The sequence below is a fragment of the Hippopotamus amphibius genome, chromosome 12, assembly GCF_030028045.1.
Source record: "Hippopotamus amphibius kiboko isolate mHipAmp2 chromosome 12, mHipAmp2.hap2, whole genome shotgun sequence".
Lineage (NCBI taxonomy): Eukaryota > Metazoa > Chordata > Mammalia > Artiodactyla > Hippopotamidae > Hippopotamus > Hippopotamus amphibius.
The window spans coordinates 16,726,569-16,739,922 of NC_080197.1; the positions used below are offsets into that span (position 1 = coordinate 16,726,569).

The window sequence follows — 13,354 nt, forward strand, 5'->3', positions numbered from 1 at the left end:
GAATTATTAATTGAGGGAATTTTCTCCACCTACCAGAGGGGAAAATACATGACAGTTGTGCAAAGCTTCCTTTAATCAGGAGACAGTGGGATTTAACAGAGTATGTGACTTTGCATCAGGAAACCTGGATTCATTTTGCAACCCCTAATGAAATAGTAGATCTAGGCAATGATCATTAACAGCTGCTAAAACCATTCTGTGAAAGGCTGATGAGAAGCTTATAATGGACAAACACCTGAAGCCTAGGATCAATCTTACTATCACACAAGGTGAGAACCAGCCTTTACTGCCTGCTGATATGAAACACAGCACCACCCATAAAATGCAATGGCCAAGAAAGCAGAGGGAATGGAGGAACACGTTATAGAGATACAACCAGTCAAATCCAGAGTAGTTGTACAGGACAAATGACCTAATTTTTCAACAAATAAAAGGCAAGGGAGGGAAAAAGAAGAGGCCATACTGCTATAGATTCAAAGACTTAAGAGACCCTCACCCAGCTGTTATAGGTGGTCCTTGTTTGGACCCCAATTTAAACAAACCAACTGTAAAAAGACATTCATGAGATAACTGAAGAAACTGAATACCAAATGGATACTAACATTTAAGAATTACTCCTGTTCATTTTCTTAGGTGTGATAATGGTATTCTGATTTTAGGGGGAAAAAGGGGGAGAAAAAATCCTTACCTCTTAGATGCATATTAAAGTATTTATAGATGAAATGATATGATGTCTAGGATTTGCTTTAATATAATCTAAGTTGGGGAGGAAATGGGGGGTATAGATCAAATAAAATTGACCATATGTTGGTATCTGCTGAAGCTGGGGTATGAGTATAAAGTATTTGTTTTACCATCTTTTGTACTTTTGTATACGTTTAAAACTTTCCATAATAAGAAGCTACAATATAAAAAGAAAATAAGAAAACCTGGATTCAAACTCCTGAGTTTATTAGCTGTAGGAGCTGGGAGGTTTCTTAAATCCTTTGATCTTCAATTTCCTCATCTGAAAATAGGAAAAATCCCTATTTAAGAATTATTGGGAGGAATGAAATGAGATCGTGGGTTCACATCTTTTGGACATGCAGCTCTTATAAACTGCAAAATGCTTAAAAATGTCAGCACAGCAGTTAGTTCCCTCTCTGCAATGCTCTGGAAGCAGCGAGACATTACAGGTTTGTGGGAGTAGAAATGGGTAATAAGCTGAATCCATTTGGACTCAATTTTTGTCTTTAATAAGACACTGTTTACTTTATTGGCCCCTTTCTCCCTCAAAGAATGTCAAAGATACTGCAATCAATTGAAGGTCTCTACCTTGAGTTGTTCATACTTCTTGCTTACCTTCCCAATTATGTTTCTCCTGCTAGAGGTAGACAGTAACTTTACAGGAGACTGTGTTTTTAAGATAAAACTGAATGTAAGGGGCTTCCTAGGTGGCGCAGTGGTTGAGAATCTGCCTGCCAAATGCAGGGAACCCGGTACGATCCCAGCTCCAGGAAGATCCCATATGCCGCGAGCAGCTAAGCCCATGCGCCACAACTGCTGAGCCTGCGCTTTGGAGCCCGTGAGCTACAACTGTTGGGTCCATGTGCTGCAAATACTGAAGCCCACGCGCTTAGAGCCCGTGCTCCGCAACAAGAGAAGCCAGGGCAATGAGGAGCCCACGCACCTCAGCGAAGAGTAGCCCCCACTCACCGCAACTAAAAAGAAAGCCTGCGCACAGCAAAAAAAAAAAAAAAAAAAAGACCCAACACAGCCAATAAAATAAACAAATTTATATAAAAAAACAATGCAATTAGGAATCAATGTAATCTAAATAGGACTTTAAAATATTCCAGGTGCTTTTAGAAGAACAGATATGCTTTTGTCAACACTAATGCTTCATCTCAAGTAAAAGAAAATGAACAAAGGTTCAAGTCTAAGTAACACAAAGGGAAATCTGGCACTATCTGGCTTCAGCTTGCAGAATGGGTTGGCGGGAGCCAGGGTAATTTTTCTATAATGCAAATCTGATTAAGTCATTTCCTTTCCTTTCAATGGTTTCCCCCTGCTTTCAGGAAAGAGTCCAAACTCCTGAACAAAAAGGCTCAGGTGGCTCTCCAGCCTTATATCCTCCCTTCTCCCATAGCCTAAGCCCCTTCTCCCTATGGGTCCCCCCAAGGCTCCATTCTCCACTCCTTTCTCCCTTACTTCTTAGTTGTCAAGTCCTGTTGATTCTCCTGAAACATCTCGCAAATCTGCCCACTTTTTTTTTTTTTACACTTTTACTCCCCCATCTCCCCAAATAGGTCATATCCTTATTGCTTTTTCTGATTATGAAAGCCATTCATGCTCATAAAAAAGAAAAATAAGGCAATAAGGAAAAGAATAAGTCTCCCTGTGATCTCATGACACAGACATAAAGAACTTATCTCTCTGGCAGATTCATACTCGTAGCAGCATTATCCAAAATAGGCGAAAGGAAGAAGCAACCCAAATGCCCATCTATGGCGTGGATAAACAAAATGTGTTCATACATACCATGTATATACAGAGTATGTATATCCGTACAATGGAATATTATTTAGCCTTGAAAAGGAAGGAAATTCTGACACATGCTACAATATAGGCGAAACTTGAGGACATTATGCTAAGTGAAAAAAGCTAATCACAAAAAGACAAATATTGTATGATTCCAATTATATGAAGTATCCAGAGTAGCCAAATTCATAGAAACAAAAAGTAGAATGGTGGTTGCCAGGGGCTAGGGAGAGAGGTAAATGTGGAGTTGTCTTAATGGGTATAAAGTTTCAGTTTTACAAGATGACAAAGTTCTGGAGGTTGACTGCATAACAATGCGAATATCCTTAAAGCTACTAAACTGTACACTTAAAAATGGTTATGATAAATTTTTGGATGTTTTACCATAATTAAAAAATTTTTAATTGTTTTAAACAACTCATCTTTATGGACATTTTTCCTATAAATATGTATGTATACACTTAAAAAAACAAAAATAGAAACATATTTAATCTGCTTTTCACACCTAACCATATGATGTGAACATCTTTCTCATATATATGGCTCCCACCTCCTTTTTTAACGGCTGACAATATCCATTATATGACTGCATCATAATTTAACCAGTCTGTTTTCAGTTTTTCAATATTATAAAAACATCACGGTCAACATCTTTGCATATTTTCTCATTATGTCTCATAATAGACATCTGGTTTTTTTACATGCTTTTTTTCTGGTATCAATATCCTGATTTTCCCGAGGAAAAAATACCTCCTCTTCACACAAGCACCCATTCTGACCTATACCGCCCAACCTCCAATCGCTCCTATTCTATCTGACTAGCCTGGGCACATTTATTTTAAAGTTTATTCCTAGGTATTTATTTTTCATGTTGCTATTGTCATTTCACCTGCAATTCCATTTTCTTGCTATTGCTTTTTGTCTATCTTGCAGCTTGCTTATTTTTAACTCAATTCTCTTTAATTTTCTCAGCAGATAATCATACCATAGGTAGATAATCATATCATTTAGGTAGTGATTAAGAGCAAAAGCTCTGGCTCAGGCAGGCCTGTATGCAAATCCTGTGTGACTTTGGCTAAGCATTTTTACCTCAATTTCCTCATCCATTAGCTGGGAATTACACTAGAGGTTATCTCCCAGGGGAGTTGTAAAGATCATTTTTTTCAACTGAGAATAGTGCATGGAGAGTGCTTCACACAATGTTAGTTCAATAAATGTCTCCTATCTGATGAGAGAGAAAATAGAACTTTCTCTCCATGCTTATATCTTTTATTTCTTCTGGTTGCATTACAAGGATGTGCTCCTTTTCGGCAATTACCCTGCTTCCCACATCTCCAAAACAAAACAAAAAGATGCCATCAGACTCTTTGTAAAGGATCTGTGCTGTGTACGCATCCACTCTCACATTCGCTGGAAAGTTGTGCCATTGATTTTCTCCTTCATCTCCTGTATTTTCTCAGTCTCTCCCTCACTACTGGCTCTTTGCCATTAGCATTTATATCTGCTCGTGTCTCTCTCCTGCCTAAAAAGACTTCACCTGATTCCCCAATTGCTCTCCAGGCTTCTCGCTTCTCTTCACAGCCAAACTTCTTAGAGCTGCCTACACTTTGTCTTTACTTTCTCACATCCCACTCTCTCATCCCACTGACGTATTACAGTGAACCTTTGGAAACTGCCTATATTATAGATTCCGCCCCCATCATTTCACCAAATCTGCTCAATTGGGTCTTCAGTGACCTCTGTATTTATTTATGCAAAAGGCACATTTTAACATTTATTTTACTGGAAATCTCAGCAGCATCCAGCAAAGTGGACCTCTTCCTTGGGCTTTCGTTACTACACTCTCCTAGATTTCCTCCCACTTCTCTGGCCACTTCTTCTTCGTGTAGTTCTAAGTGAATGGTTCTGCCAAGAATGTACAAGATAGTGGCCCTGAATGATCTGGACTTTTAAAAAAGAAAACTCTCTGAATGGGTCTCTTCCAATATTGATTCAATTCCAGTTGTAGTGGACTGCTTTTGTCTCCACGAATGTACCTCTGAACATGTCTGGAACACATGCCACGAGGGCAGGAATCTGATTCCTTACTGCGTACACAGTGCCTGGCATGTAACAAATGCTCAATAAATATTTTTTTGAATTACCATCAATGAATAGCTGCAATGTGAAAAACAGACTGAAGGAGTGATGAGACCAAGAGAGAACAAAAAAAACCCCTGATCTTTTGAAAACCACACCTCTGATCAAACACTCAACACACACCCCCCACCTGATTTTAAATCCTTTGGTGCTCCCCGCTAACCCTCATGACAAAGTCCAAACTTACAAGTAGATACAAGCAAAGTCTTTCAGAAGGGAAGAGAGAAAAGCTTCTCTCTCAAACACACCACGCCAGACCACTTCCACTTTCCAGAATCTGTCTCTAACCAGGCTAGGAAATCCTTGCAGATGCCCAAGCCTGCAGTCTCTCCCCAGGACGTTCTCTCTGCCTAGAACACTATGCACTCCACCAGCTTCATCTTCCGGCCAATACAAAGGCAGCCTTCACGTCTCATTTTGGAAGTCATCTTCTTTTGGAATCTCTCTTTGACCATCCTCCCCAAACTCATCTCTGGAAATCTGGGTTAACTGCCTTCTCCGTGCATTCACAGTCCCCTGTATGTCCAAAATCATAGCTGGAACCACAGTGAGTTCCTATTTATACCTTAAAACTGTGGAGTTCCCTGAGGACAAGATGTCTCATTCACTTTTTTACCCCTGGCAATCAGCCCAGGCCCTGGTACACAACACATGCTCAATGCTGGACCTCCTTATAGTAGTAGTATCAATAACAAAAGCTCCCAAGGATTGAGGACTTACCTGCAAGGACGTGAAATATATTATTTACTTTATAATAACCTTCTAAGACAGGTGCTTTCAATATCCCCATTCTGCAAATGGGAAAACTGATGTACAAAGAAGTCAATCCTCTCTGGCCCCAGAAGAGTCGCAGACGCACATTTTCTGCAGTTCTTAGTTATTCCTCGACCCCCAAATGTGAAGGGCTTTAAAAAAAAACTTTCGAATCAGGCCAATGGCCCCCAAATATAATAAACAGACCGAAGCGCAGGACGGGGTTAAAAGGCACAGGGGGCGCCGCCCCGGCGCCAAGGGGGCGGGAGGGGGATAAAGGTCAGGCCCCGTCTCCTTGCTGGGAGTCCCCAGCGGCCCAGGCCCTCGCCCGCTGCGACGAGTCGACGCCGGAAGCCGCGTATTAGGGCCGCGACTGCCCGCCCGGCCCCTGCTCACCTGCCGTCCGGCCACCAGCCGAGCCCGGGCCGCTGGCCCGCAGCGCCTCCCCCGGGCTGCCAGGCGCCCGCCGCGCGCAGCGGAGCCCGTTGCCTTGGTGACCGGAGCTGCCGAACTCCCGCGGCTTGCGCTACGGCGGCTCGGAGGGGACCAGGAGGCTTCGCGTCCCCATCGGCAGCCCCCGAGCGGGCGGAGGAGGGAACGCGGGTGGAAGCCGGGTCCTGGGCCGTGAGGGACCCGAGGTGGGGGTTGGCAGCCTGAAACTTAGCCCGGAGGGATGGGAAAAGGAAGGAAACGTTGGGGGAAAGAAGGACAGCCAGGCCGGGAAAGGACTTGTGCTTCAAATCCTGCCCGTGCCTCAGTTTCTCTCTCTGTCACCTGAGATGGAAACTATTCCGGGAGATGACGGAGCCACAGGCGGAAGCTTGCGAGACTGGGAATATTTAAAGACGTGAAAACTGATGTGGGAGGGGTGGCACATGACTCTCTCTTTAATTTCCGAAGCGGTGGTGTGACAAAGAATTTAAAAAAAAACAAAAACTTGTTTCTTTGGGCTGATGGTGAGAATGTGATCACCAGATTAAATTTCAATATGAGAAATAATGTACTTTAACTTGTGACCGGCAGTTATACCTCGTGGAATAATCCTGCAGATAATCATGGAATATGCGCGTAAAGGATATTCATGGCCCCATTGTTTGTAATAGCAGAAGGGCTGAGACCAGTCTACAGGTCCATCAGGAACAGATGAAGTAAATTATGGTACATCCATAGAATGGATTCCCATAGAAAGAATTAAGAGGGACTGAGGTAGATGTAGATACAGTTTAGCTACAGACCTGTCTTCAAGCTATGCTTACAGCTGTCAACTGAGAAAAAAAAAAAGCACAACCTAAAAGTTGTTATGTTTTATTTGGCAGATGAAACTGAGGACTTAAGCCTGGGACATAGCCTCTCAGCTGTGAGAGCTTGCTCTGAAGAAATGAGGGAGGAGCCAGGATATATGAGTGTTTGCAGCAGGGATTCCTGTTAAGTAAAGAAAATCACGTATCTCAAGGGAAGGAATTTAGTGCTTTTCTATGTATGGGAAGATACAAGAGTCTGGGTTCACTGCAATCATCCCTTTGACATGCACCTTAACTGTCTAGGGTCAGTATCATGCTTCTCTCCATCCTGAGTCCCCTCTGGGTGCACAGTTGGGGGTGACTGTAGTGGCTGAGGGTTTGGCAGCCCATACGTCTCCATCCTGAGTTCATTCAGGGCTCACTATCTGGGGTGGTTGTAGTGGTTTGATGGCTGCAAAATCCTTTGTTTAGTGATGTGTGCCACCTGCAAATTGGCACTTGCCACTGGCACTTGCCGTCTGCCTCTACGAGGATTAAATTATGAGCCACTGCAGCTGCTGACCTTCAACACCCCCTGAAAGGAGTTCAGGATGGAGACCAGGAAAGAGGCACTCTGTGCTCTGGGAAAAACTGGCAGAACAGGTCTTCAGATAGTTACTTTCATGCGAAGATTTTTATGAGCCCAATTCTTGCATCTCCTTGTATCTAGAAAAGCACTAAAATCTTTCATGGTGACATCTGGTCCTTGTGACTAGCAGCAACTTTCTGTAAAAATGTGCTTGATTGCATGCCCCCTTCACCAAAATCACATATATACTGACCTTTCCCCTACCTCTTTGGAGCGGTTTCTCAGAGCTATCTGAAATGCTGTCTCCCAGGCTATAGTCCTCATTTTGCCCCAAATAAAACTTAACTAAAATTCTCACATTGTGCATTTTTTTTTCAGTCGATATATGGCAGGCCACATTTTTAATTTCACACAGCAATAGTCTCCTAACTAGCCCAGTCTCTGCTTCTAGTCTAATTTCTCCGTCCAGCAACCAAAATGATCCTTTTAAAATAAAAACATGATCACATCTTTCCCCTGCTCAAAACCTTAAAGTGTGCTGAACAAAATCTAGAGTTACCAGGGTCAACAACAGACCCCCAAGTGAACTACCTGCCTGGATACCTGTCTAATCCCATCTCTCACCATTTTCCCTCTTGTCCAACCACACTGGCCTTGTGGTTTTTAAGTTAAGCATACTTCTATCTGAGGGCCTTTCCTCTTACTGTTCCACATTGGGACCACTCTTCCTCCAGATAACCCCATGACTTCTTCACTTCCCTCAAACATCTCTGCTCAAATGTCAGTTCTTCAAAAAGACCTGCCCTGACTATCCTATTTAAAATAGCAGACCCCCACCAACTCTGTCTTCTCTTCTCGTGGTTTATTTTTCTTCGCAGCTGTTGTCAGATGTAATTTTATACATGTGTTTGTTGCCTGTCTCTTTTTGTTCCCATCTCCTGCTTCGGAGATGAAGCAGAGAGGTTAAGAAAGTAAAGCGAGAATTTATTTAAGCAAGAATACGTTCTCAGAGGGAGAGCAGGCATGACAGATGAGGAGCTGCTGCCCTGGGTTTCTTTGGCAAGCAGGTTATGAGGAGCATACAAATGAAGGGGCGAAATATTCACCGGGGAAGGAGGAGTTTGGGGGTCGTTTTCCCTGATTTTCATCGCAGTTCCATCTTCCTGAGGGGAGGAGGGGTTTCTGTCCTTATTTAGCCTAGATCAGAAGTGTCATGGCGTTGGTGCATGATGGGAACTTCTTACCTGTAAGGCTAATTTTATTGTAACGAGAGCATAATGAACAACATGTTACCATTCAGATGCAGGAGATTCCCCGCCTTTCCCCACCTGTCTTTGTCTGTTATCTGAACATTTATCACTCAAAATGTGTGGTTTCCTGTCAGCATGGAGGTTCCTGCTTTTCTTTGTCTGCCCGTGGACCGCCGCTGTTTACAAGACACATGAGTTCCTTGCCACCTGGCCCCTGCCCCCATTTCTCTGCTCATACCTAGCTACCTGCCTGCTGTAACATTTTCACTACACCATAAACTCTTCTAAAGGCAAGCATTTTGTTTGTTCCCTGCTGTTCTCTCATCACTGGGAGCGTTGCCTGGCACATAGTAAGGGCTTGGTAAATATTTCTCGAATGAATGAATGAATAAGTTATGCGAAATAAGCAATGTGCAATACCACGTGGTTGGAATGCTACTATAGTGGGGTAGATAATACATACAGTGCTGGCATATGCATACTCAGGAAAGAGATTTAGGAGATGGGGAGGGCGGAAGTAAGCTAATACATTTTCACTGTATGTTCTTGAGAAATAAAATATTGCCTGCCATATCAGTAAATAAAGCATCTAGCTACTACATCACAGCCTCCCCAGCGACGGTGAGCCCTGAGCGAACTCAGGAAGGAAACAAGGAATATCTGCCATCTAGCAGTCATCAAACGATAGCCACCCCGGACAGAGGGTTCAGCTTGAGGAATCTCAGGATGAGAAACAAACACAGGATATGCACGCAGATAGCTGAGGTGCATATCAAAGGAATGATCTGAGTGAGCCCAGACTCTTGCGTCTTCCCAGACACACAAAAGCACTAAATTCCTTCGCTTAAGATATCTAGTTTTCTTTTACTAACAGTAGCCTTTTGTTCCGACTACCTGGTGTAGTTGCCAAAACTCCTATGTGTCCTGGCTTCCCCCCTTCTTCTTTGGAACAGTTTTCTCAGCCTTTATCTGAGATGCTGTCTCCTGGGCTTGAAGTCCCAAGAAGGTCCGCCGAATAAAACATAACTCTCAACTTTTAGGTTGTGTTTTTTTTTTTTCCAATCGGCATTCTTTTGTGCAGTATTTTACAAAATCAAGAACATGCATTAGCTTTTCAACAATATACAGAAGTGTAAGTGATCAGGTCATTCCACCCCCAAATATGCCACTTTGGCATAAGGACTATTTCCAGCTGAAGACAATTGAGAAGTAAACAGACAAGCTCTCTGCCCTCCCCCTATAAATTTCCCTTTGTGAAGGTGTCCCCAGTCTCCTCTCTACCAGGAAGGGCAAAAGTTAATCACAGGAGAAAACTCTAGATATAGACGCTTATCGGTGAGAGGAATCTACAAAACCTTACTAAAACAGTCCTTATCTTCCGTTAGTTTCTCCCATATATCTACCTTCCCACAGGCTGTCCCCTAAAAGCCATAAACCCCTTTCCTTTGTCTTATCACTTCTCTACAAATTAAAAATGTATCGCTCTTTGTCAGAAGGGTATAAAAGCCTCCATGCCTAGCTGGCCCAATCACCGAAACTAAGGAGGGAGGGGGGAATTTTTCCTCCCCTCCAGTGGGGAAAACAACCTAGTTTTGACACTATGACTACGGGAAGGGCCGCTTTTCAGGACAGTGAGCCCCTCCTCTTACCCCGCCCTAGAGAGATGCCGCTGAGGGATTCTTGCTGGAGGTGGGATATTGGAGTAGAGGATCTCAAAGGTCTGCTCTGCCCCACCTTTGCCACCTAGATGAGGCACACTTAACCACTCACTGACAGAAACACTGAGAGAAGGGCAGGGAGATCCCACATTTGGGAGGACTAACGCTTGCAGGTCAGAAAGTGAAAAACCCTTCAGCTGCCGGTTAGACCCATGTTCCTCACTGAACATGAAGAAGTGTTCACTGAATATAAACACATGTTAGACAAGGCCCCTCTGTATTTGGAGCAAGGCATAGACAAGGCCACTCTGGAACCACACATGTGACTCAATATCCTCCTCTTCTGACTAACATGAGTGGGGCCTGCTGATCTCTGAGAGGCAGCTTTGAGTGGTGGCGTGATGCGAGATCTTAATTCCCTGATCTTCACACCAGGAATTGAACCTGGGTAGCCTGGATGAAAACCAGGAAGCCTGGCCACCACACCCCCTGGCTTTTGCACCCAGTAAAAAATGCATTTCTCACAGAGGCAAAAACTGTAAAAACAGGTACAGAGTTTATTATTAGAGACATAGCACAACGACACGTGGGAGAGCACACAGAGAAACAGCTCAGTTAAGATAGAAGCAAGGCAGAGATGCACACCCGGAGAGAAAGGGGGTGGGCGTCCTCCCTGATGAGGAGGCGTGTTAGGTGAGCAGACTCGGGTTGTGAAAGAATTCACAGAAATATTAACAAGGGAAGAAAAGAAAGTTTTTATTCACTCTCCATGGGAAGAAAGGGGCCAGATGCATAGAGTGGCATCAGCCCCAGAGGGTGGGATTTGAGTCTTCTATTGAGTTTTAAGGTCGAGGTGTAGGAAACAGGGGGTAAGCTCGTGTCTATTCTCGTCCACAGCAGTATCCGGGCTGGCTGTGTTTCTATAGGATGTGGTTTTTCCAAGAATAATTCTGCTGTCTTCAGTAATTTTCCAGTTCTTGGGTGTCTGAAAGAGACTTAACAGGGGCCTTTGACAGGTGTTACTCCATTTTGAATTATATTGGGTGGGTTTACAAGGAGGAACGCAGTGAAGAGGCGGTTAAGTTATTTACATAGGGCAGTTCTTCAGCTCTTTGTTTACCTTTGGCCAATTATCCGGTTTCTTTTTCCATACCTGCCCTGCCCTAGGACCCTCCCCAACATGCATGTGCAACTTTTCTCTGAGATGGATTTCAGCCCAGAAGCCTATGGGATGACCTTAGCATCCGTATTATGGTGTGGTTCTCCCTCCTTTGGACCCCCAAGGAGCCTTTCTGTGCATGTGCAATGTTTCCCTTGCCCTAAGGATGGGGAGTGTATGACCTCTTGATCTTCTAACTGGGTTTAGCCCCCCTCTGTTCATCCACAAAAGTGCCCAATGTCCGGTTATCCACCTATTCCTCTCGCTGTTTCTTATACTGAGGTGCAGATCTTGAAATATAGGCAGGAGTCCAGTCAGAAACATGTAGTCTGGAGCCCGTTTGTCTCTTGCTTCAGGAAATGTAAACAGGGGGCTGGTAATGAATGTCCAGCCTGGAGTCCCTCTTCTCACCTCAGGAAGTGTGAACAGGCCAGTTGTAACTATCTAGCCAGAGCCCATCTATCTCCTGCCTCACTACTCTTTCAATGACAACTCTGGATCTGCTTTAATCCTCCTACATTCTGGGTAAAAGTTATGAAGATTCTTAACTATTGAATTGTCCCTGCTTCTTGACTGTGTCGAATTCAAAATTGTTCCCCACTTCCTTAAACCCCTCTTAGAGGTATCGAGCACAAACCCAAATCCCACAAGAAGCTCTTCCCAGCTCCCTCTTACCAAGATACATGATGGCTTCTCTTAATACATTCTCCCTTAACAAACTATCTAACTCTAATCCTTTTTGGCTGTGGGTATGTTTCTGGTAGAATTTGATCAAGGGCTTTATCACAATCTTAGCTTTTTTTCTGCCCAGTCCAACAATACTCAGACAAGGAGAAGCAAGGATTGTAAAGGTTACCTAGAAGTTTCAGTGGTCCTGAAACAACCTGACCCCTGAACCTTCTGCCCCTTCTTGGGGGCAGAAAGAGAGAGGGGTGAGGCAGGAATTAGGAAAGCTTGTGTAATTCTTCTTCCTTAGCCATCAGTCCTTTGGGTGGCTTTAGGCAAATAATTTCACATTGGGTATTTTTCCATTTCTGTACAAGAAATGACTTGAATCTATTTCCAAGGTTTTTTCCAACCTAAATATTCTAGGATCCAAATTCTACAGTCGCATACTCCCAGGTAAATGCTCTCTTACACCAGTTATTTGTGTAACATTGTTGCCATATCTACATACCACCTGCTCGGTTATGTATGCAAGTGAATAATTTTTCAAAATTGTTTCTTTAAATGGACTCAATTTTTACTTAAATTTACAAAGGAATGGCCAACAAACACATGAAAAGATGCTCAACATCACTAATCATTAGGGAAATGCAAATCAAGGCCACGATGAGGTATTACCTCACACCAGTCAGAATGGCCATCATCAAAAAATCTGGAAATAATAAATGCTGGAGATGGTGTGGAGAAAAGGGAACCCCCCTGCACTGTTGGTGGGAATGTAAATTGATACAGCCACCCTGGAGAACAGTATGGAGATTCCTTAAAAAAATTAAAAATAGAGCTACCATATGACCCAGCATCCCACTACTGGGCATATTACCTGAGAAAACCATAATTCAAAAAGATACATGTACCACAATGTTCATTGCAGCACTATTTACAATAGCCAGGACATGGAAGCAGCCTAAATGCCCATCAACAGATGAATGGATAAAGAAGATATGGCACATATATACAATGGGATATTACTCAGCCATAAAAAGGAACAAAACTGAGTTATTTGTAGTGAGGTGGATGGACCTAGAGTCTGTCATGAGAGTGAAGTAAGTCAGAAAGAGAAAAACAAACACCATATGCTAAGCATATATGTGGAATCTAAAAAAAAAAAAAAAGGTACTGATGAACTTAGTGGCAGGGCAAGAATAAAGACGCAGACATAGAGAATGGACTTGAGGACACAGGGGAAGATGAAGCTGAAAAGAGGTGAGAGAGTAGCATTGACTTATATACACTACCAATGTAAAATAGATAGCTAGTGGGAAGCTGCTGCATAACACAGGGAGATCAACTCTATGCTTGCTGATGACCTACAGGGGTGGGATAGGGAGGATGGGAGGAAG

The 13,354-nt window shown here is 43.4% G+C and overlaps 1 protein-coding gene across 7 annotated transcripts in view; it reads right to left on the minus strand.

Annotated features, from left to right (window-relative positions):
* The window catches only part of PKIG (cAMP-dependent protein kinase inhibitor gamma), a 91,537-nt gene extending 85,368 nt beyond the window's left edge, over positions 1 to 6,169 (minus strand). For 2 of the 7 annotated variants that reach the window (XM_057703850.1, XM_057703849.1), the window contains exon 1: positions 5,380 to 5,766. The gene's annotated coding sequence lies outside the window, so the exon portion shown is untranslated. Of the gene's footprint in view, positions 1 to 5,379; positions 5,767 to 5,808 lie in introns of those variants that run through there. The other 5 variants (XM_057703848.1, XM_057703845.1, XM_057703851.1 and 2 more) reach the window with 4 other exon arrangements.
* Positions 6,170 to 13,354: the final 7,185 nt, after the last annotated feature.